Source organism: Lutra lutra, chromosome 6 (genome assembly GCF_902655055.1).
Source record: "Lutra lutra chromosome 6, mLutLut1.2, whole genome shotgun sequence".
NCBI classification, from domain to species: Eukaryota; Metazoa; Chordata; class Mammalia; order Carnivora; family Mustelidae; genus Lutra; species Lutra lutra.
The window spans coordinates 140216316-140242426 of NC_062283.1; the positions used below are offsets into that span (position 1 = coordinate 140216316).

At 40.9% G+C, this 26111-nt stretch overlaps 1 protein-coding gene across 1 annotated transcript in view; it reads right to left on the minus strand.

Moving 5' to 3' along the window:
* Positions 1-25323, minus strand: part of RGS17 (regulator of G protein signaling 17) — a 94081-nt gene extending 68758 nt beyond the window's left edge. The window contains exon 1 of the mRNA XM_047732613.1: positions 25177-25323. The gene's annotated coding sequence lies outside the window, so the exon portion shown is untranslated. The remainder of the gene's footprint in view (positions 1-25176) is intronic.
* Between the last annotated feature and the right edge of the window lie 788 nt (positions 25324-26111).

Sequence of the window (26111 nt, forward strand, 5' to 3'; positions counted from 1 at the left end):
GATTCCCAAATAAGTATTTTAAGAGGAAGGATGTCAAGTTGGTTACCAGAATGCCATTTCTCCAATTTTTGGCAGATTATGAAAAAATGATCTAATTATATATTATTCATATTGGCTGAATCATAAAAGGGATGCATAACTCTCCATATGGGAAGGCATTTGATTATTTAGTCTATAAGAAATATTTGTAGCTTGGTTTGCAAATAACTACAAATAATACTTAGGATCCAAACTGTTTTCAGCTCTGAAAATCTGAATGTATCAGCTTCAGTTCTTGAAAACACAGAGTTTGTCTTATAATAGAGTCATCCAACTAACACTCGTTAGGCATCTTCTATGTCCTAGGTGAAGGCTAAGTCCAAGAAATGTAAGGGAAAAGTAAGAGTCTTCAGGTAGGTAACCGTCTTGCGGGAAAGAAAGACTCAAGCAGAGGACTCATAAGGCCACAATATGTGGGCTTTGACAGAGGTATGAACAAAGTGTTACCCGAAGTGGATCCAGAGGAGAGGGCTGGAGTGACTTCCCACAGTAGTGACATTTCAGTCGGGTGTTAAGAATGAGGGAAGTTGGGGGTGGGAGGTACCTGGGTGTCTCAGTTGGTTAAGCATCCAACTCTTGGGTTGGGCTCAGGCCATGATCTCAGGGTCCTGGGATCGAACCCCATGCCGGCTCAGTGCTCAGCATGGAGTCTGCTTGTCCCTCTTCCTCTGCTCCTCTCCTTGCCCTTTCTCTCTCTCTCTCTCTCTCTCTCTCTCTCTGTGTGTGTCTCATAAATAAATACAATCTTTAAAAAAAAAAAAATGAGGGAAGAGGGCAACAGGCCTGCCAGGTAGGAGAGACATCACACACAAAGGCACAGGGTAGGAAAGGACATAAATTGTTGAGGGAAAAATGCATTCAGTGAGCCTGAAGACAGTCTCCCTTACTTGCTATGTAATATAGAGATTTTACTTAGCCTCTCTAGGCTGTTCCCTCATTTGAAAATAAACAAAGAAAGAGAGAAATGGCACTACCTTAGTGTGAGGATTTTGTGATGCACGTGAAAACAGCAAAGTGTTTGTTCTGCACTTAAACAAACTTAAACAAAGCCGCTCAGTAAGCTGGAGCGGCTGCAAAACAGAGATCGGCTGCAAAACAGAGATCGTGGGTGTCAAGCTGGGTTCACTTCCTGATCACAGGAAGTCAGCCACCTCATCTCACTGGGTTTCCCCTGCCTTTCCCCTAACAGGAGGAGGATTGAACTAGATGATGATCTCAAGTCTCTTTCAGCTCACAGATGATTCTTTTATAGCTCTTATGGCCATGGTGGCCATAGGCCACGTAAATAATAGCTCCCATTAACCTCTGAAATATAGGGTATTTTGTGTGTCTAGAGGGAAAATGTCCTAATTCAAAATTTGAGCTGTCAAATTTGATGGACAAAAGGGTCACAGCATGTCTTCATGTTTTTAGGTTGAATGTTTCCTTTAAACCTGAAAATCTCTGACTTTCATGTTTATTTCAGATAAATGAACTTTTTTGAAAGATTTTAGGAAGATGGTAGGAAGCATCTGAAAAACATGGCTAAAGGTAGAGATGGCCCTTCTTTGTCACAGGGCCTCTTCCTCTAACAATAACATTGGTGATAGCAGCACCATCCAGAGCCTGTTTGTTTTGTGGTTCTTTCAATTCAGGGTCTTGTTGGACTGTAACTTAAGAATGAAATGCAATAGCTTAATGAGCACTCTGACTTATTTGTTCCTTGACAAATAATGGAAAAGCAGTGAACTAGTCAGCTATTATTTGTAACTCTTGATAAAATATGTATTGTGACTGCATGAGAAAATGGTCAAATATTTCTTACGAGCAAAAGCAAGGAAAAATGACAAACATTCATTACATTTATTTCTTCTTCTTTTAATCCAAGATTTATTGAACAACTATTATGCGCCCAGCAGCGTTTAGACAATAGCAATCCAGAGACAAACTTTTACAAAAGTTTTAGCATCCAGGAGTAAGAGGACATCAAGGGGAGTTTAGGTCTCTGCATGGTCAAAAGTCTGCTGAACTCTGAGAATAGAAGTTTAAGTACTAAGAGATTCTAGACATGATTGCTAGCTGTTTTAATTTACCCAATTTATTCTTTATAATTCTGATGAGTAAATACTCTCCACTTGACAAGTGAAAAGCCCAGTTTTAAATAATTTAAGCAACAGCCTATGCTCTAAGCACTGGAATTAAGATTTGAACCTAGTCTGATAGACTTCAAGGTTCACATCCACTCTCCTGCTGCGTAATCTATTAGTGACCATATTATACGCTGTTGATTTGAAAGTGATGGCAGACATCTTTTCTACCTACAGCAGAATCTCTTCATCAAAGGAAAATGAAGGCTGGAAGGAGCGGCCTCAGAGTTGACCCCAGGTGACTATGTTAGATGATTATGAAGTGCTATCTACCAGCAAGACACCAGACTCATTGCCTCGCATTCCATCAGACTCAGTGACCTGTCTTGGTACTTCAAAGGCATTTTTGCTTCTTCACAGCCTTCTGTTAAGGGACGTGATAAGCCTTATCACCTGGCTCCTTCCACAAGTCCTACCAGGAGACACCAGAGGATGCTGGGACAGTCAGATGGGACACCCGGAGGGAGGAGAGGAAATGTAGCCTGCCAGAGCCACACTTTGTCTCTGATTTTTTTTCCTGAGGGGTCAAACTGGTAAAACGCATACATCTTTCAAGTTAAGTAAAATCATGAATATGTGTGTATGTACACAAACATTTGCGAACATACCGGAAGACTAGTTCTAGAGTTTTTACATTCCCCATGACTGGGGACGGAGAAGGAGTAGATAAATTTCGCTGTATTAGAACTTTTTCTGGGATATAAATCTTTAGTCTTTCCGAAAGAAAAAAAAAAACAAAAAACTGTTTCTAAGTTCTATACTAAAGTCATATCCTCATTGCTCTGTAACCTATTTCCATTTTTATTTTGGATTGAAGCATACCCAAATGGAAGCCAACGTTCTCATTTTTTTTAATGTTCAGATCAAAGGGAAAAAAGAATCAAAGCATTAGTTGCCACAGGCTCACGAGTTTGAAGAATGTCTTCCATGTCTCTCTGGTTAATCAGTTCTTCAGAGAAGGGAAAACGGAGGGTAGCTGAACGATACAGGCCTTGCAATCGGATGAACGGAATCACACGTTCCTTAGTCTAAGAAACGCAGCTACAGAATGTAATAGGTGTATCCTGGAGTCAGACTTTGTCCAGGGCCCATCAAGCAGATAATGAAAACTGGTAGGAATCAGATGACATTTGAGTTTTCTTAAAATTATCAGGGGATTCTTCGTTGGCTTTTGCGGGCCTAACTCCTACGGCTGTAACATAATCCAACAGACGCGGTGGTCACTCAGGGTTCCCTTAGGCCCCGTGAGCATGGGAAGGATTCTAATCACAGTTGCCAACTGAGGGCTGCCCTATGTGGACGGATCCAAAAATGTTTATGTGTCTGAATATTGCTTCCTTTCAAATGCTAATAAGGGCTAAGCCCGAAATATTTTGGTGTCCTCCTCAACTAAAGGAACAGTACAATGCAAACATTAGGCATTCTACTTCCATTATGCATGGGTCTTTCTTTATGCATGCTATCTTAAAATATTTATTTTTGGCCATGGCCCTGATACTCCGCGGCTGGCACTTGGTAGATCTCAGCCATAATTGTCGAATGAATAAAATGAACTGGGCAATGAGCTCTCTCTCTCTGCAAATCATTATGGAAGTATACATCCATCTCAGAATGGTTATAGTCCAGTGAGCAAAGAGCATGGCTAATGAGTGTCGAATTTCTTGCAGTCACACACATTGTCCTGGCCGGTTACTGTTCTCCAATTCTGTTAACTAAAAACCAGGGCACTACGACAAACCACAAAACATACAAGAGGATACAAAATTTGAGTCACGGCCTACTGTCGATTATAACAATGCATTAGTAGTTTCAGTGTAACAGAAGAGGGTTTTAGGACTAATGGGCTGAAATACGCCATTTCTTTATGATGACATCATTAGTAGTAATCACATTTTTATTTCCTTTGTGTTTATATTTTATTTAAAATAGGCCATAAAATATTACCACCCGTTGACCAGGGCACAGCAGGAGAGTTCTATTTCCATGCCTTCCTGCAGAAGGCAGGGTGGAGAAGGGCTGCTCTGCCTGGTGGTTTCTGCCACAGCCCACTGGCTCCTCCAGGCCAGCAGAATCACGTGTCCTCTCAAGTGCGGCTACTACCCTCTTCTCCTAGCAACTGTATTATGTTAAAGTACGGTTGCTGAGGTTGCCAGGATATTCTTCTATTCTTGTTCTCCATGACCAAACCAAAAGGAGGAGAAAATGTAAACCAAACTCGAGGTGAAGATATAGGGAGAGGGACCCAGAAAAACAAAGAGCCCTCCTCTTATTACCAGGAACTAAGCTGAGCAAAGTACCTTCTGGTTCGTATGTTAGATAAATACATATATTGTTTTCTTTTGGGTAAAATAAAAAAAAAAAAAAAACACATTTTCAAGAAACCTGCAAAATAATGGCTATTAAACATTATAAGGTAAGATTCACTTCTTTGTCATTATTCACTGAAAGCCAATTTTTCCCAATAAGGGAAGAGAGATAAATATTTTACAATTGTCAGAGTGACCTGAGAGAGTCTAAACTATAATTACCATCCTGTTTAACATATAAGTTTTGAAGTAGATGCCACATTTCACTGAACCTAAGACATCACTGATTGTAAAGTAAAAGTACAAACTGAGTTCTGAAAATGTTAAAATATGAAAAAAAAAAAAAAAACAAACCCACCTGTATATAGAATTGTTGAAACATAGTATATTACTTGTTTTGGTATTTTAATCAATTCTGAGATAAAATATCTTTATTCAAGGAAAGGAGGTAAAGTTTCCCAGAATCACATAGCTAATAAGCGGTGGAGACAGACATCAAATTCACATCTGTTTGACTATTCATTATGCCATGTTTTCTCTCTGGTTCCTGGCACAGATAATAAATAAAAATAGTTACCAACCAGCATGTTTGCTTGTTGAAGTATTTGTCATACTAATTCACTAGGTAATTCACTAGGTATCCTTAGCTCTGTTTTATAAATGAGAAAAACCAGACCCAGAAAGATGGAATGACTCGCTCAAGGTCACATAATTAGTAAGTGGCAGAGCCAAGAGTGAAACCTAAGATAAATGACTCTTAAGCCAGAACATGTTTGACTAAGATCAGACATTAACCAACAACCGGACCTGAAATTAGTTCATGGACAAAAAGATTATTCAAAGAGAAATATCCAAGAAGAGTTGTTACACACGTCAGATGGATGTATTGATTTATTGATTTATATCTATTGAATGGCTACTTTGAGCTAGGCTGTTTTAGGACCTGGAATACAGAAATGAATAAAAGACATAAAAATCACACAGGACTTCTAAGTGCTACACAGAGAAGCAAGGTGGAGGGTAGTAAGGGAAGGGGAGCCTACAATTTTAAACAGTGGTCAAGGAAGGAGTCCCAGAAAAGGTGACATCTGAACAAAGATAAAGGAGATAAGGGAGTGAGCCACATGGATATCTGTGGGAAGACCATTCCAGGCAGGAGGAACAAAGGGTTTGAGTTAGGAAGGTTCTGGCCCATTGCACAAACAGCTAAGAGGCTGTGTGGCTGGGGCAAAGTAGCAAGGGGGGGTTGTGGAGGTGATGACTGCAGAAGGGAATGGGGGAGAGGAGGTGGAGTGGAGGTCGTGGGCATATCACAGAAGGCCTGTAGGGCATCTTAAGGACTCAGGGTTCTACTCAGAGCCAATTATTAACCTTAGGCAGAGGAGCCTCAAGGAATTTGAAATCTGGTCAACTTCAGTGAATCTGTCTGAGGTATTCTATTCCATCAGTCAACTTAATCTCGGGTTACTTGGCAAGCAGAGGGCACTCTGTATCTACCTTATGTTATAAAGCACTGCCTATTCCAGAGAATGCTGACAGGCAAGATTTCAGCTGTATGGATAGCTAATAAATAGATATTTATTAGACAGCTATTATCTATGCTGGTCATTTAAAAAAAAAAAAGTTCTCCTCACCTCCGCCACCCCAACCCCAACAAAAATCAGTCCCCACTTTTGATAAATTTATCACTTAGCAGTGAGTTCACAAAAGTCTGTACTGAATGTTCACTTGTGAAAGAGCAAGCATGGAATTAGGCTAGGAGTAGCCAGAGACAGTTTTATTGAAAGTAATATGGAACGTGAGGTTTTCTAAGTGGATAAAGGCAGGTTAAAACCTTTCATTCAGAAGCAACGGCATGAGGAAAAACAAGGAGGCTTATAACAGCATGGCTTATTTTCTTAAGGATTCATTCATTCATCCATCCGTCTACCCATTCACTCATTCAGTGTGACTGGGGCATAAGGTGCTTGAGAAGTAACAGCAACTGGAGAAAATTAGGCAGGGAGAAATCATGGAGAGGGCCCTGCAGAGCATTTGGATTTCATCTGTAGGTGATGGGGAGGTATGGCACGTTTTCTGAGTGTAAAGTAGCAACAGAAGTCACGTGTTGGTCATTCTGGCACCAGTGGGCAGAACAGGTGGAACAATGTGATAACATGGGCAGGAGGCTACTGCAGTGGTCCAGGCAAGATGATGATGGTGACTGGGGAGAACAGAAATGGAGAAATGGGACAGAGGTAAGAAGTACTTGTGAGGGGGGCACCTGGGTGGCTCAGTCGTTAAGCGTCTGCCTTCGGCTCAGGTCATGATCCCGGGGTTCTGGGATCGAGCCCCGCATCGGGCTCCCGGCTTGGTGGGAAGCCTGCTTCTCCCTCTCTCACTCCCCCTGCTTGTGTTCCCTCTCTCGCTGTGTCTCTCTGTCAAATAAATAAATATTAAAAAAAAAAAAAAAAAGAAGTACTTGTGAGGTAAATTAAGCCTAGGTTAGGGATCCATTAGTTAAGAGCCGGATGTGAGTGAGAGGGAGTTCAAGGTCAACTCCTGGTGTTCCAGCATGAGTGACTGCATAGATGCCACCCTCTCATAAGAACGTGGGAAGGAAAAGGGTTTGTTCATGGAGAAGACAAGAATACAAATGTCATTGTGTGATGCAGGCAGTTTCGGTGGAGGGACAGGTCTCTCTGAGGCGGCCAAACAAGAATTCATGAAGGTCTTAGGACTTTAGCTTAGACCTTAAAAGGTGGTCCGGATTTACAAAAGTGAAGGCAAACATGTATAGCATTCCAGACAGAAAAAGGTCTGAGCAAAGGCTCGGAAGCAGCAGCAGAGAAACCATATTCTGCAGGTCAAGAATATTGGTCTTTGCAGGTAAGAAGAGTGGTGGAAGAAAAGGGAGGAAGAGGTTGGTCCTCAACTGACATGGAGTCTGCTTTCAGAATCTTCCTTCTCGGGGAGAGGATTCACTGCTGAGTGAGGCATCATGGATCAGCATGTGGATCAGCAATCCTAGATGATGAATGGAAGCCACCAGAAACGTCCTGGTGATACTGATGATGATGCTGAGTATCACAATTCTTTGTCATGCTAAGATTCACGAGCTCACTGGACCTCTTTGCAGCTAGAGTAAGAACTTGGCCCTCCTGAATCCGTCAAGATTAAACGGACATTTTGGCAGTTCAGTATGCCTAGCCCCAGGTGCCATGTTTTTCCCCAATAGCTAATATAAGAGTTATGTCTGAAGTGTCAAAAACAAGTTTAACACTTCACTTGAGCTGATCTGATCTCACCATGAAGCCTTTAATTGTTCTTGAAAGTTAAACTAAATAAATTCCATGATGAATTTTTCATGCTATTTGTATACAACAATTACATAAAAGCCTCTTAAAGTCTATACTATCTTTTCTATCAACACGCACGAGGATAATCAAATTTTAATTTCACCTGAGCAACACATCACTTGAAAAAAAATATGTTAAAGTCCCAGCTGTAAAAATATCACTTGCTCTGTTTAGCCTTAAATTATTGCAAGTGGTGGCAGAATACTTGTAATGTGTTCTTAAGTCCATTATTGAAACACAAATAAAGTAGCAACCAAAGCTTAGCTACCCTTACTTATTCTTCCAGGAACACATTCAGATGTCTTTCCTTCGTTTCCCCTTGGCAACAATCAAATTCCTAACAGCTCTTGATAACTCGTCATTTCTTGCCTCAGTGCCATCCCTGAAAACAAAGCCATCCTGTGATTCCGTATGTGCCATTATGAACGGAGACAAATCACAGGTAAAAGGGGCACTCGGATTGCCCCAAACCAGTTCTTCCAGGAAATATTGCTTCTCCTGTAATATAATTGGAAACTCTGAGTACATGTCAGTTACAAGGCAATTTGCTAAATGCCTGTCCAAAGGGGGGGAGGGGGGGAGCACCATATCCTTCCTTATAACTTTAAGCTGCCTCTGCTTCTTCTCTTTTATAGCTTTATTCATTTTTATTCATTTCACTCCCATGCTGGCTCTGCACATTACACAACTTCCATACATAATTTTTCCAAGAGCTGAGACACAATAAAACCACATTCCTATCTTACTGTCCAAATACACATTTCAGGAACTTATTCCTTTTGGTTTTCTACCTCTGTTAAATGTGGTCTGTATTTTCTGGTATATCTCAGAATTCTTCTACTTCAGTTAATTATGCTCTAAATTCTCTGAAATGTACCTCAGAGCATAGAACACTATTAAGCAAGTTTGGCAGCCAAATGCAAGAAACAGCTAAGGGATGAAGATAAAACAGGAAGCTCCTTCCTGGGAAAATCCTGGAGGGAAGTCAGATTTGTAGCCTAAGAAAAATGAGCTCACTTCTCCCCCTTGTGCCCAAAACTTTATATTTCTTTGAATGAAAGAAGGTAGGGGAATGCAGTCTCCTTCCTCTGACCTCTCGTTCCAGTATTTTCTGACTCGCATTTAATACATTAGTAGTAGTTCAACATATTGGTTTGAAATGAACTGATACCTGTCTACGGCCATACCACCCTGAACGCGCCCGATCTCGTCTGAAATGAACTAATACCAAGTCATGTCAATTTTTAAAATAATTAAGGTCTAGGGGAGCCTGGGGGGCTCAGTCAATAAGCCTCTGCCTTTGGCTCAGGCCATGATCCCAGGGTCCTGCTCAACGGGGAGCCAGCTTCTCCCCCTCCCACTTCCCTTGTGTACTCTCTTGGATTCCCTCTCTCGCTACCTCTCTCTCTCTCTGTCAAATAAATAAATAATTCTAAAAAAAGAATTAAGGTCTAGAAAATTCCCATTACATTCCAATCTGATACAGCTACCACGTATTTGGTACATGCCTACTCAGCATCACTTATTTGCACCTATTATAGGAGTGAAAGAATGTATATATAAAGAATATATACATATATAAGGAACATATTTAATATATATATATAAAGAATATACATATATATTTTTTGATAGTCCTGCTTTATAAGGATCCCAAGTGCTTTACAAATGATTCCCTCTAGGAATCTACTAAAAAAAGCAAAGATCTAACAGTATGGCTCAAGGAGGCAGGCATTTTTGTACATTTTGTTCTCTAATAAATCTGAATCTCTCAGAACAGTGCCTGGAACATAGTAAATGCTTAATAAGTACTTAAAAAAAAAGATTTTATTTATTTATTTGACAGAGAGAGACACATGGAGAGAGGGAACACAAGCAGGGAGAGTGGGAGAGGGAGAAGCAGGCTTCCCGCTGAGCTGGGATCCCGATACGGGGCTCATCCCAGGACGCTGCATATTTGTTAAAAGAGAAACTTTACTGGATGAGTGATGCACAAAAATTCTGTCTCTCAATCATTCACAATCCATTTTACTTACAACTTTTCCCCCAAATCACTTATTCTTCATTCTCAGATTATTCCTATAAAAGCCAAATGCAGTGCAGTGTTAGAAACAACAAAATATCACAGATTATGAATATAACTTCTGCTTTGTATCTTGCAAGATTTGCAGTTAAACACTGATTTCTTCCTTTCATTGTTATTATCCGAGCTTCAGTTTCCTGTTTATTCCCCTATGTTTGAATGACAGGTCACTGTTCTGTCTTCAAATAGAAGAATGAACATGTATGAAAATCTTCCTTACTTCACTTTGCATTCAAAAGACTGCCTTCCCAATAAGACTGTGAGGTGACTATTTTTCTTTTTAACACTAATTTCCATTTTTTAAACTTGGATTCTTACTCAGTTGACTCTATGGTAATTTACTTTTGCTCATTAAACACAGGCAACACTAGGTCGGACATCCCTATGTGGAATGATTTAACAAATTATAATTAGGAAAGTCTGTTTACTTTGTTTTAACAACCAAACACTTCATCAATTGACTAAGTAATACAGTTAATATTATGATTAAAGCTTCTCATTCAGCATGCAAGGAAAACTAGAATGAGAATTTATTCTGTCTTCTAAGCTGCAAATGCTTCTTGTCATTTTGGATACTCCTGTAAAGCCATTAGAGAAAACCCAATTTGTAATAGTTGTCCCAGGACATCTTTCTTCTGGCTATGAGTTAAAATATTAGTGATGAGGAGATGAGGGGAAAAAGAACCCATTATTTCTGTGGACTCAGATGGTTTCAAGGTGCCTTTTGAGTTTATTATGCTCCATGGTTCTAAATCCCTTGCCTGCCCACAACCTTGGGGAAATTCCACTACCTTGGAACTGCTCACTTTACCCCGGAGTCTGGAGGCAAAGCTCAAAATAGGGCTAAATAATCAAAATTTCTTCCAAGTACTAGGACTGACCTTGAATGAATGAATGAGTAATATTATATATTTGTTTTTATTTTGATACAGAAACATTTTAAATTTTTTAAGAATGAATAAAATGAGTGCTCCGGATAAATCTATGGCATTCTCCCCAAAACTCCTCCATTGATAAATTTTGTTTCTCACTGCCAAAACACTTTGTCCTCTCTACACCCAAAATAAATGTTTAAAAAAGGTCTTCCTCAGCTCTACTCCCCACCTGAGGCTGCTGTTACCCCTTCTCCACTCAAATCCTCTCCTTAGTTCTTTCAAAAGGTTCATCTCTGTTGCTGGCCTCCCATTCTGGTTCTAGTCTCTCAATGGCTTTCTAGTCCTTCATTACTAAGGGTCTTCCCTCACCTGTCACCTCTGCTTTTCTCTTTGTATGTCAGTGACTTGATTTACATTTTAGGCAATTCCTTTCTTTTTTTTTTTTTTAAAGATTATTTATTTATTTGACACATCACAAGTAGGCAGGCAGAGAGAGAGAGGGGGAAGCATGCTCCCTGCTGAGCAGAGAGCCCCATGTGGGGCTCCATCCCAGGACCCTGAGATCATGACCTGAGCAGAAGGCAGAGGCTTAACCAACTGAGCCACCCAGGCGCCCCAGTTTTGATGCATTCTTTTCTGCCACACATACCATGCATTCCTTACCCACATGTGCTCACACACACATTAAACATGGTAGGGGTTTTATTGTTCGCTGTCAGGAGGGATCCTAAAAGAAAATGTACCTCATAGCTAATCAGTCTTACAAAGAGTCCTGCTAAATTATTTATGCTAAAACAGCATAAGATACTTTTGAAAGATACTCTTCAAAATGTAAATGGGTGATGTTAAATAATCTTAATGAAAGAGAGAGAAAGGGAATTTGCCACCATGTAGGGTCCTTTGTGCTTTTCCCACTTAGACTCTGCCCCTTAGAAACATGATCAACGAATATTCATGAACTTCCCATTCCTATTAGTGCCAAGGCTCCTTGTGAGTAGAAAGGAAAATGTACCGAGCATCTGTGCTCTTCTTTTAAACCTCAGGGTCCTTAAAATTCCCAGTACAACTATGTCATTATTACAATCCTTATTCTCTTCTCAGCTACCGTTTTAGGGAGAACTTACCGTTCCCAGCACTACCTCCGTTTAGTGACCGCATCAATGCGAGCTGAGCTGTTCCCCATCCACAAAACACTCATCCCTTCCACGCACTGCATACCTATTCTGCTCTTGGCATTGCTCAGTGTGCTAGTGTACATTCTGCGCTACGGGACAAAGGAGACTGATCAGAATTTAAGAGAGCAGTAAACGCTATGAATTTGACAAAGCAGATTGTTGTTAGGAACAACACAAGGCAGAGAGTCCAGAAAGGGTCTCTTGGAAGAAGTGACATTTGAACTGAAATCTGAATGATGAGAAGGATCAGGGGGCAGTTTCTTAGGCAGAGAAAGTAGCAAATGCAGAGGGCAGGGAGGCTGTAAGGCGCTTAGAGCCTTTCCTCCCTCATGTTCCTGTTCCCTGAACTATTCTGCTTTCTCCCTTCTAGGATGACCTCCTCTTTAATGCTGTCCTAAATGCTGATTTTTCAGACTCAGGAGTATTCTGATGCCCAGCTAGTCTTTCATAGACTTAATACCACATACTTGACCTTCAAGGGTTTAAAAAAGAAACAGCAATTCAAATCAAATCTGCATCTTCAAGCGGAAACATCGTTTATCTCATTGTCTAATATGTCACTTTTCCTTCCTGAAGAATCAATGTGGGGCGCCTGGGTGACTCAGTTGGTTAAGCAACTGCCTTCAGGCTCAGGTCATGATCCCAGGGTCCTGGGATGGAGCCTGGCATCTGGGCTCTCTGCTCAGTGGGGAGCCTGCTTCTCCCTCTGCCTGCTGATCCACCCTGCTGTGCTTTCCTGCTTTTTCTCTCTCTCTCTCTCTCTTTGTCAAGTAAATAAATAAAATCTTAAAAAAAAAAAAAAAAAAAAGAATCAATGGGATATACTCTTCATGGAATTTAGTGCCAGGAGATAAAACTTCTGGAAAACTGTTTTCTTTCATTAAACAATGAGTTATAGGTAACCTGTCCTGCAACCCTTTCATTTTGGCTGCTGGAACCCCAGAGGTAAAACCTAATGCTCCTGTTACAATAACCTGTCCACGTTTTATGGTATGTCCACCTTCTCCCACATTTATTTCTCTTTGCGGCCTCTTATCTCTATTTTGTTTCGCTTTCGTTGCCCTGTGTGAAAGTGCTTTTATTTAAGCCGCCTCAGACCTTTTGGAAATAGATGATCGATAAATCATTAATCACAAGTGCCTTCCGCACAATCACAAGCAACTTCCTCAATGCAAAGCCCCACATGCTGCCTCGGGCCTAGTCTTATCCTCTCTGCCACAGGACAGAACTCAGCTGCTCCTCCTTCCTAAACCTGTCTCCGTTTTCCAAACCTTTTGGGAAGACTACTATAAATACAAATCAAGTTGGTTAAAAGCAACTCCACTTCCTTGGTTTCATGGCAAACTACAGGGTCTTCGCTCTCCTTTTCACACGTTATTTTTTTCATCCTGACCATCTTACCTGTGAGTGTGCGGGTGTGCACACGTGTGTGTTTCATTTTCCTTCTTTTCCCTCATGCCGATTCAATGCATGCAGACTTTAGGATTCTACTCCCAGCTCTCACTGCTCTCTACACTGCTATTCTTGGCAATCACCTACTACTGTCACTTTTAAGTAAAGGATTTTTGAACTGTACTTCCAGCCCCGGCGTCTCTCCCAAGTTCACGTTCCAAATCTCCTGGAACATTTGAACCTCAGAGTCAGAATGAAGTCCTGCAGTTCTCTTATCCGCCCAATCCTTAAATCTCCTCTGTAACGTCTTTGCCAAGTGCGTGTCCGCCATGCATTCGATAGCAAACTGACCGCCTTTCAAAGAAGCCCATCTAAGTAGCCGGTTTTGACTGTTAAAAAAGTTATTTCCAATAGGATGGCAAAATCCATCTCCATGACACATGCCTCCCAGTTCTAATGCTATTTAAAAAAAAAAAAAAAAAGCTTTATTTATTTGAGCACAGGAGGGGGGCAGAGGGACAGAATCTCAAGCAGACACCTCTCTGAGCAGGGAGCCCAAAGCACGTCTCAATCTCAGCTCCTGAGATCACGACCTGAGCTGAAATCAAGTCAGATGCTTAATCAACTGAACCACCCGGGCACCCCCAATGCTGTTCTTAAGAGTAACAGTAAGAGCTAAGATGCACTGAATGCCAACGTGTGCTAGGACCTCTGCACAAATTCTCTCTTTACAAGTCTGCCAGGTAGTTATATTATTCCCCATCACTGGGGCAAATTTTTAATTGATCTAATTATCCACATGACTCTTCTCCAAATGGTGAAATACACGTATTCTCTAAGAGGAACCACCCTATCCCAGGTTCAGAAAGGACAAATTCCTCCAATCACTTCTTCCATGAACTACTGGATTTTGTTAATTTTACCATGTGTATTGCAAACCTTCAGCCATGGTGTTCCGGAGGAAAGAAATTCAAAATAACAACATTCCAGCTGTGGTTTGAATATGCAAAACAGATCTGACCCCAGCTTCACTCTAGACACTGTGTGCCTCTGTGGACACAGCCCAGGGGCGGACCTGTTGCTTCCTACGCAATCAAGGAGGTTTTTAACTCTGATGCGTACATGAGAATATTTCTCGAAGTAAACTCCGCTTACGTCCTCCCTAGCCTCTTCAACATGTTGTTTTCACATCTCGGTGGTGTCTGAATTACCCAGACACAGGCTCAAACCCTCCAGCTCCGCTCTGAGGTGCCTTTCACATCTTCTACATCTCACTGTGACCAAGTCCTCTGGCTCGGAGTTGAACGTGGTCTCACAATGTCATTGCAATGTCATTGCCCGGGACGGTGGGTTGAGCCCCTTCTCCGTTTCCCAGTCCGGGCTCGGCTTCTCTCACCTGGACAGCTAAAATCCTGTTCCTGCTTCCCTCCAGCTCCCCACGGTGGACAGACCTGATGAAGTCAGTTCCTACGCTGCGCTCGCTCCTTGCGTGGTACTACGGCACGCTGTGCCTGGCTGGCTCCTCACACTGATCTCAACGCCCACCAGTGCCTGCCTCCTTTCTGGCCTTACCATCTTGGGACTCCCTGCATGTACTATAAACTTCTGGAAAACTGTGCCACAAAGCATTTTTCGAATGCTCCTGGTTCTGCACCTTTATTTACATTGTCTTTGAGCCAAGAAGGCCTTTGTTTGCCTGTTTGCCTGTCAAAATTCTATCTTTCAATAACTTGAGACAAATGTCACAACCTCTATGAGACACTTGCCAGATCCTGGGTTTGGCCATCAAAAATTAATCAAAAGTGCCTGAGTTTTCACAGCCCTTTGTTTCCCTCCTAGAACAGAAGAGCAATAGCAATTTGCAGACATAGTTCTTTCTTCAGCTGGTCTCTAGGCCCTTTCATCTTAGCTTTGGCTTATTTAATTTTATTATTCCCAGGGCTCTTATTAGTTGCATTAATTACAAGTAAGGAGCCAGGAAACAAAAAAGGTGAAACTGATGACAAGCTAAACCTGAAGAAAACTTGGCAATCTAATGTAAATACTTGGAAAATCGGAAAGTATTTATAGGTGCACCTATCACTCTCTCACTCTCTCTGTTATTTCTCTCTGTTATTTCTCTCTCTCTCTGTTATTTCTGCCTGCCTCTGATTTCATGTTTTGGATTGTGGGCTCTACCTCAAGCACATGAACTCTTTCTTCCCTGAAATCCACCAGGCTAGAACTCCCAGGGCTAGGGGTCAGAGGTCAGCACACCAAATGCCAACGTTGATTTTGGTTGTAACCAGCAGCATCACTGAGTAACTATGTTCAGAGATCCTACTAAGCCATAAATGCACATTTCCTTAAAAACAAGCTCAATGACAATGAGCAGATAATCTTCTCCAAGCACACTTGTCACTCCCCACGCCCCCAATTGAAATCTTAATAAATAGTTTCACCATTAAACCACTGAACTGCCCACTGCTCAATAAACAAATCTTAGCATGTGCATTTATTCATTGCTGGTATTTTAAGTCAAAATGTAAAGGTCTCTTTATATCATGAAACTAACAGTGATTTTATGTAAGATGGACTTTGGAGTAGTTATATTTAAAAAGAAAAATTGGGGGCAGATTTTTAATAGATATGAGTAAATTTTGGCATTACCTGTAAGTATTTTTAACTATTCAACTTAACCTATGCCAGGTCAAGAAAAGTGCTTCACATTTTTTGCTTCCTGGAATTAATATTTCTTTAATGAAATTCTACATCATAAAACACCACTTGCATTACTCAGATGTTCAGTCAATGAAATTACTGAATTAATGAAAAAAAATTACCTTCTTAAGATTAGGTCACATGAATTCATGAAATTGGAAGTAGTTACATAATATAGCAGAATTATATAATAATGTATTGAATGATATTATACTTGAAGATATAATGAGTTTTTAGCTAATGGTCTTGTTTGCTGACCCCCATCTTCCTTTTACTTACTTTCCTTCTTATCTTATTGGTTCTTCTTCTTGTACTCTAATGCATGCATCTTTTCCTCCTAAACACTTGGCTATGAATACACAGGGACCAGGTCTGTTTCTCACTATCAACCAATGAACAAAAAGGGGAAATGCACCCATACTCTCAGACACTGACACATAAAATTACCTGTTCAAAATATTAAACTTTGAAGACAATACCAGTGAATAAGGATTCTCTATCTTTTCGTTTTTAGCATTAAACATGATACATAAATATATCCTTCCACTAAATCCAGCATTTATATAAATATGGGTGGGTCGTGAACCACAGGCATTATCTTACTAAAGATAATTTAGTCTAAAATATTTCTTCAACAGCAAAAACTGAAGACTGGACATGAGCAAATTAGGGAAATACGGACTCTGATAGCTTGAATCAAAATGGCCAGTATTATTTACTCGTGAACTAACAGAGATATAAAAATCAAGTCCGTTTATTCCTGACTACCAGAAGAGAATAAAACAGCTGGGTTGTTTTGTTTTATTTTCTTTCCCTGATAGATTTAATATTTGAGGTCTCTATATGTTTTAATTTTCAGGCAAAAATTATGTAACTACTCTAAAAATTATATAAAATAACAAACACCTATTTTCTGTAAAACGTTAGATATACAAAAAGAATTGCTACTCCTTTCTTTTCAATTTATCTATTTAGAAATAATACTTATATTACCAATCATATTAATAATAATACAAAGAGATAAAAGGTCAGTCAAATGTCAAGTTTCACCCACACAGTAGGTGAAGACTGCAATTCACAATGGAATATTTAATACTCTAGAGTTTTCAATACTCCATCTTACAGCATTCAGTTAGTCATAAGTAAGTTATCTAGATCACTATATTGCTTTATAGCATGTCTACTACGCCTTAGTGCCCCCATAAAAGATATTGCTTTCTCCTTTGTTTTCATGTAAGTCTTGATCATACTAAACTCACAGGGCATAGGTAAATGCTGGATGGTCTGGTAGTGCTGAGTAGAAATAAACTGAGAAAAAAATAAGTTCAAATCTCAGATTATCACCTATGGTTACTTATTAACAGCCCAGTTAAAGGCTTAATGACAAGCAAGTTAAATTTAGTGGCTGAAATGAGGGGGTAGCTCATCTTCAAGTTACTTCATTCAAAATGTCAATGTCTTTCATTACTACATATAGGTAAATTAACTATCCATTCGCATTTTTCTAGGGAGGATTTGAAGTCTTCACCCTGATTTTATAAATGATATCAAATCTTCCTAGATCAGGATACATCTAGTTGGGAGGTTAACAGAATAGCCTAATGATTTCAACAAGTATGTACTAAAGATGGTTTTCTTTCTCCAAAATCAAATGTAATTTTATTTTTTTTAATCTGAAAAGGGTGTTCTGGATTTCTAGTCAATGTACTGCATTACAAAAATGTATTATCAAAGAAGGAACTATAATAGAATCAGGATAAAATTTTGTATTTTTCTTACACAGGAAATGTGAATCCTAAGGAAGGTGGGAGTATCACTGTCTCGGATTCCCTTTGCTCACTCCTCCCCCAACACTTTAATGTACCTTAAATTATATTTTAATATTCATCCAGGATAATTTTTAAGTGAGGGGTGGGGGAAAGGGCACAGTACAGATGTGTACAGGCATTTTCTTTACTTCAATGAGAGAAATGGGAGCTGGGATGGATTCACAAAGAACAGTAAGCCTCCAGTCTTTTGTTGTCTGTATGTGGAGGTGGGTGGTTAAGTCATCTGCCAGTGAGAGCCACTTCCTGCTTTCCCTTCTCCTTATCTGAGTCTCTGCTTAGTTGCTCTCATTTGGGGGAGTGAAACCTACACTTTGAGGTCAATCTGCTTAAAACTGCTAAATCCTAAGGAGATCCTTACTCATGACATTCACCTGGTATTTAGTTAAGATTTGTAAACAGAATGATCAGAGCTCACTAGATGGAAACAAAACAATAAATTGAAGAATTTTATATGTGAAGTCCTTGCACAAAGGGGCCATGTTGAATTAATTCTTGCATTCAAAAATCTTATCATACAGTCTGGCACGTAGTAGGTGCTCAGGAGTGTTTATAAGTGAATGGATATTTGGTTCACTGGTGGATTCAACAAACTGGTCAGGAAAGGATAAGATAGCAAACACACAGAAAATAACTTTAACATTAATAAAGACCACTACTGAAGACAAATACTGGCAAGAAATTAAAATCCCTTCAAGCACCTATCATCTACATGATGTTTCTTGGATTAATTTATATTACTTGACCCTAATACAGTATCTAACACTTGCATAGTGACTGTCAGTATTTGAAGCATTTTTGCAGACATAATTTCATTTAATCCTTGTATATTTTTGAGGTATACACTATCAAGTCTTCAGTTCTATAGATGACGATACCAAGTCTCAACAAGGTTAAGGCTAAATCTCTGCTTATTTGAATCCCAAATCTGGGCTCATTCTATGGAATTACATTCTTTGCTTTACAAATGTGTCTTTCTTTTTTCTTTTTTTTTTTTTTTTAAGGTGGATTTCCGATGCTACCATACAATTATTTTTTCCCACAGAACCAAAATATTTATTTTGTGAAAAATTATTTAGAAATGTCCACAATCCACAGAGAAATGTCTCATCACTCATTTTTCTCAGCTACCCAAGATTTCCATTTACTTACTTGCTCAAAACAATAGTTAATGATTTCTTTACATATTTTGTCATGAAAAAGTGGAAAATAAATCTGAATTTTATTTCTCCACAATATTTATTTAATTAAGTTCTCTAGATACTCCAGCCTTATATATCAGATGTAAATTCATGGTCCGACTTTCCTTTTATTTTAACATATTTTTAAAAGGATTTATTGATTTATTGATTTTTTTTTTTTTTTTTTGTCCTCCTAAAAAAGCATCTTTCTTTCAAGGGTGATTTTCCACATGCTTTTTTCACATTTTCTAATCAAATCACACAGATTGCCACTTTTTATATAGTGGACTTTCAGATATTTGTTGATTTTGATTAGCTGAAGCCTGAATAAGTAGAAGAGGTGAGAGAAACAGGGTGGAGACATGGGTTTGTCTTCCTAGAACCAAAACTGACTCAGAAAATCTCTAGATTAGATAGCCTTTCATAATACACTAAAATGAGCCCCTGCCTTTCACTGAGACTAGAAGTAAATAGAGATGGTGTTGTCAACTTTAACAAAGAGTTTCCACTGGATTTAACTCACTATGCCATTGGGAAGACCTGAGATAATTGAAGAAATGAAATAAACACTTACCTGCTCATTTCATTTATGTCATAATTTCCCTTGGGTTGTGTCTGTTTTATTATAATGTCATAGCTCTTGAATTATAACCTTTGTATTTCAATAGACAATCAGCAGTACATGAAAAGCCTGTGACCTAATACAAGGAAGTAAATATTTGCTTTGCGAACCGCATTCATTGTCTATAATAAAATTATATTTATTGACACAGATTTAAAACAATCTCAAACACAAAGTTTATGAAATTCAGAGAGCTTTTAGATATTTATTACTTAAGCCAGAATTTCAAGTATGAAACGTTTATATAATTTAAAGAAAAAGCCCGCATACCTAGTAAAGAGTAGAGCAAGAATTCAAGTCCAATTCTCTTTGAAACAAGATTTCCTGTTCCACTACAACTTACTGCTTTTCCTATTGGGGCCTCCCGTTCATTATAAATTCCAAATTCACTGATGCTGAATTACTGAGATTTTACTATATTTGATAAACCAGAACCAGCAGCCATATAACAATTTACCCTTTCTAGGTAGTTTCTTATCTAAGAGACTTTGCAGATTTTTTTTCAGCTAAGTATTCAAACTTTTCAAACCAAATTTGTCAAAAGTTATAGGATTTAAAAAGTTAAAGCCAGGCGCTTATAAGAATGCTGAATCCCATGAAACACTATAGATACAGAATTCATTAAGAGATTAGATTAGATTTTTACCATTTAATTTTACACCCAGCTGAAAATTTCAGATAAGACACAATTCCAATCTGATACGGTTTTATAATTCAACTTAACTGATTGCATTCGGACGAGAAACTTCAATGAATGCCCTGCAGGTCCTCCAGCTACTCCTATATTTCCTTTTAAATCTCAGGAAAACCCAAAGATTCTCCTACAGCACTGGCAATGACAGAAATCATCCATGAAAACCCAGGAACTGATCATATAGCAGGGTGTAACATGTGTGTGCACAGTGTAAAAAGAAAAAAAAACAGCAGACCCTAACTATTAAGTGACCCTGGACTTCTGAAAGGAACTGGACACTTTGGAAAGCCCAGGTACAGTAGGAGATGGCACTATGTTCTGGACAGCACAGCAGCCCTAATCCTGTGGCTGATCCATCTCCAGACTTTGCTGTTTGCTCCTCTCCAGCTGAGTTGGAGTCTGGTTGAGCCACAAGGATCTCTGAAGTCTCCGCCACATGTCCTCTCTGTCACTAAGCATTTCCTTTCTTTGTTTGCTCCTGCCATTTTTAAAAATTCACGTTAGCCCTTAAATAAAAAAGAAAAATACACCAGACTACCAATAGAAAAAATAGGCAAAAGACTTGAACAGTCCATCCTTAAAGAGGAAAAGGAAAAAAAAAATGTACATGTCAAAAAAGTTACTAGCATTTTTAGTAACAAAAGAAATAAAAGTTTCAAAAATACCATGTTCGTCTATCAAGTTAGCGAAGATTTTTCAAAAGATGATATTATGTTGGTGAGAACCAGGCGTTCTGGCCAAGCATCAAGCTTACACACTCACACACACACACACACACACACACACACGCTAAACAGATATGCAGACAAAAGCCAGGCATAAGGATGTACACCAGTTATAATAGTAAAATATGGGGAATAACATAAAAATCTAAAAATAAAACAATGGCTATGTAAATTAAGACATCCATACACTGAATTATTTCCCAGTCACTAATTGTATTAAAAATACCAAAACTGGCATTAAATATCAGTTTTAATTTTTTGGGAAACACCAAGAAAGTAACGTTAATTTTTTAAAAAGCAAGTATGAAATTCTACAATATAATTCTAATTCTTTAAAAAATAGTATGCGTTATGTGTAATGACAAACTACCCTGTAACTTCAATAGCAATTCCTTAGGCATTGAGATAATTCTAAATTCTTAGCATATGCCAAGCACATGTTCAGCACCTTATACACACTGCATTATAGTTATGCTTATAAACATCTTAGGAGCTGGGTCTTTATCCTTGTTGAAGAAACCGAGACACAGAACAGGTAAGTAAATTGACCACGCTGGGAAAGCTCTTACATGGAAAAGCGAGGACATAAGCTAAGGTCAGCTTGACCTAAAGTTTCTATTCATCATATCCATGTCTGCCCATGCAATTTAAAATTTTCCGTTTCATATATTTTTATGGGCTCTAGAGGTTCTAAAATAAACATTTAGTGCCTTTATAATTTGTAAACAAATCAAGAATATAAATGTTATATTAAAGTAAGCATATTCACAAAATGATGATCCTAAAAGTTGCTTCCTTCAAAGGTGTTGGACCATGAACAGGATCTTTATGATCTCAAACTAGTGTACTTAGTAATGAGCATGAGCACTCCTTTTAATAAATGTAATCCCAAAGGCTTTCATGAGCCATGTCAATTCTGCAACATTTATTCATTTAGGAAATACTTATTTAACACCTGCCTTTTGCCAGATATTGTACTAGGTGTTGGCACAACAGCAGGAGAACCAGTCTAAAATACTTTCTTGGGATATTAGGAAAGTCTTTGGGGGATAAGTGGAGAAGGAAAAGAGATGGGGAAGATGAGACTGTCAGACTAACACTGAAAGTCCTGGCTACATACATCTAAGGAATGTTTGTTTGTTTTTAATTTCCATAAAAACTTACAATATTTCTGAGGATCCAGGACACCCCCCTGTAAGTGTCATACAATTTGAAGCCTCTACAATGCATTCATATTTTACTCTAATTATACTAGTCAGATGAACTCAAATGCTTTTACACATCATATAGTATTACTCTCAGCACAGGCTGTATGTTTGCTTTCCTGGGTGGTACAATATTTTTATTGTTAAGTAAGCAGAACTGGACTATCAGAAGGATTCTTAGCAGAAATGCGGTTGGATGGAATTCCATTCCTCTTGGCTCCATACCTCTTCTCTTTGTCTGTGCCCACCTTCCACTTTTCCAGAAAACCTCATGTCTTTAAGCAAATGTCTTCTAACGTGAAGGCTATTGTCTTCACAGCTGTAGATTAACAGGTAAATGCTTTCTTACTTTTTAACTTACAAGTCAACCAAAATTTTTATCAATTTAGAACTAGATCATTTACTTTTACTTGGCTGTTTTAATAAGATCAAATAAGTGAGAATACATATATTATAAATAAGTATACATTTTTCCTTGTCTACAAAGTCCCAGGCCCTAGTGATAGAAAATGTTAATATTATTAAGAAAAATTATAAGAAGTCCATATGAATGACAATGACTTAGACTTTCAATATTGAGTTCAAATAAATTTGGATCTTGCAGGGAGATCCCTAAAAGCAAAGAGTTATCTATTTGAGAAGGAAAAGCTGAGATGCCTTAGAATTGAACATGGACAGCAAATTAACTCTCCTTGTTAATTTGCTTCCAGGGGGACTAAACACCAAGGAATCACTGAGAAACCAGAGCAAAAAAGATCTAAGTATGTGCAACAGATACCTTAAGTTGTTTGTAAACTAGGTGGTTTTCTTTATCTTTCAGACTACAAATCTAGGAGGAAGGATGAGTGCCCTTAGTTCTGGGATCAGACGTCACTGCCATGGAGATTCATCTTATTTAATAAATGATACCATCCAATCTTTTCATAGTAATGAACACTTGTTTTGTTATCTTCAAAAATCATATACTACCCTCCCATGGTTTCTCTAAATAGTTTTTTAAGATTATAAAAATACTCAGTAAATCTACTCTCCTATGAGTGTGCTAATTACTGTTTTAGTTCATGCTAACAGAAGAAATGGCTTAATAACAGTAACTTAACTGGAGGAGGTCAAACTGCTCATTCATTTAAACTAATGAGTACAAATCACCTTTGCCCTTAATCTTAGGGCTATAATGTATATTTCACGGGTACCTGCTACTATTGCTACAAAAGGCTTTAGAAACAAATACAATCTAAAGTGTTTCCGTTTTCAAAATTATTTAACATACATAGTGTCTAGGAGATATGCGACTAGCAGGAAAACTTTATTTTCCACTACAACAATAAAAACTGTTTCTTGTATCTCCAATTAAATGATTTCAGAAGGATTCATTACTCTGAAAACCAGTATGTATGAACGCCGGAAATTCAGATGACATCCAGTCTCAGAAACGTTTATTCGAAATGGGAACCAAACTATAAGATTTCTCTCTATTATTTATGATAGCCTTCCCAGGATGGAAATAATCTCCCTGTAAAATAATCTAACAAGGAAGAAAGAAAGAAACAAACTATGGGAAGCCTGCAAAGTTCTCTGGACAAACCTTCCAGAGCCTCTTTTAAAGAAGGAGCCATTTATCGAAGGGTCAGGGAGGTTAGGAAAACTATGGCAGGAGCCAGGGTCAGTCTTCCCCGGAGCGACCGAGATTGTCCCAGGTGAGCAGTGTCCCGGGCTCCGGATGGAGGCTGAGGACGCAGGGCGGGTCCCCGAACGGCGGGCATCTTTTTGGCCAGGGACCCCCTCTCCGTCTCCAGAAGCCCCGAGACACCCCAGGCTGGCGCGGGCTGCCCGGGACGCGCTGCCAACAGCCTCCCGCTCGCGAGGAGCATCTCCCCAGCCACGGCTTCCCAGGCCAGCTCGGTCCCTCCGCCATCCTCAAGTCCTCCGACATTTTTCACGGAGACAGGGAGGTAGGGAGAAGGGGAAACGGCCGAACGTCTGCATGCAGACTCTGCCGCAGCACGAGAAGAGAAGAGGAGGAAGGAGGCGAGCGAAGAGGCAGCGATTAAACCCATGCCATCGACGATAAGAATCCTCATCACCCCCGGCAGGGGAGGCTCGGATACACCCACCCGGGCAGCGGCTCGGGGGCTTGGTGGGCGTTCCTCCTCCCGGTGCTCCCGTGGCTGTGAAATCTACCCTAAACCAAGCACACGAGAACTCCCTTTCCTACGACTGACGGGAGGGGAGGAACAAAAGAGACCCGCACGCCCTACATACACACACACACACACACACGCACGCACGCACACTCGGCTCACCGATGCTCTAGGTATGCATTTCTGCAACCCGTGTGCTTACACCTTCCCCACCTGTTCAGTGCATTCACCTGAAGGTAAAGAAAGAAAAAAACACCACCCCGAGGGGACCGGTCGATGGGGCACCGTTAATTTCACATTCGGTTTTCTAACAAACCACCACGAAAATCCCGCAGGACCTCGCGCCCCCGCGGGGTCCCCGCCGCCCCCGGCCCTCTCTGCGGGTTCCGCGAAGGCGCCCAGCTCGCCGCTGCGGACCCGACCGAGGGCTCCCCGGGCGGGCAGGACACTCGCCCAGCCCCTCCGCGGCAGCTGGAGGGCGGCGAGCGGACCGCGCGGTGGCAGCAACGCGGGATTCAACTTCCCAAACCTGCGGCGCAGACCCCGCTCCCTCCCGCGGCGCCGCGGCCGGCGCCAAGACCCCCCAGCGCCCGCAGCCGCCCCAGCTTGGGCTCCGGCAGCTGCACTCTCCGCCCCCTTTCCTTCACCTCCCCCAGCCACCACCTTTTCAAAATTCATGCATCGGTGCAAAGCAGACATTTTGATGTCATTTACTTAGCACCGCTCGGTTTCAGAGGCAACATCTTACCCAGTCGCCTAAAGGTGTGGGCAGCGCACCGATGGGTCCGGGGGCGCGAGGCTCGGCTGCTCGGTCCTCTAGCGGAGCGGGTTTGCTGCCATCCGCCCAACTTCAGCACCCAGCGGGCGAGGAGAGAGGGAGAGAGGCGAGGATGGAGGGGAGAGGGGAAGGGGAGGAGGGAGGGTGGGCGGGGAGCGAGCGGGAGCCTCGCGGCAGCGCGCATGCGCCCCGCGGCGGGCGCAGCCCCTCGCCCGGCTCGGCCCGAGGTGCCGCTTCTTCCCCCGGCGCGCGGCCGCGTGAGTCACGGCCCCGCCCCTCCCGGCGGCGCGGCCCCCGCGCGCTCGCCTCGGCTCCGCGCCCAGGGAGCGGGGGTCTCGGGGGAGCTCCGCGGGAGCCGCGGGGACCCGGGAGCCTTCCTGGATCGGAGAGGCTCTGGCTCCTGGGCGCCTTCAACTTCCCGTTGCCCGCAGTCCGCGCTGTTTCTCGTGCTCCGTAGGAGACGGCTGGAAACCCGGAGCTCGTCTTTAGAGGGGGAGGAGCTGCAGAAGCGGGGTCCCCGGGGAAGCGGTCCCTGCGTGGGGCTTCGAAAAACTGTGGAGTCGAGCAAGTTTTGCTCCCCGAAGGACTTGACCATATGAGGAGTTCTCAACTTTATTGACGTCCTCACGCAGAAATCTGACCCTTTACCCTAAAGAATTATTTCGGATCAGGTCTGGGGGCATATATTCTGTCCCTGGCGTCTGGACCACTGGGACCAGAGTTCTGAGCGAGAAAAGTCGATGACAAGGCAAGAGCCGTGAATTACTAACCGAGGTGTTGATGCTGGGGGCATGGAGCATCCTTTGGGGACAGCTCAGTAGCTCTCAGGACGGATAATTGTTCCATTCGCTGGCGGAGCCCAGCTTGATGGTGAAGAAGCTTTGCATGCTTAATGCATCATGAGC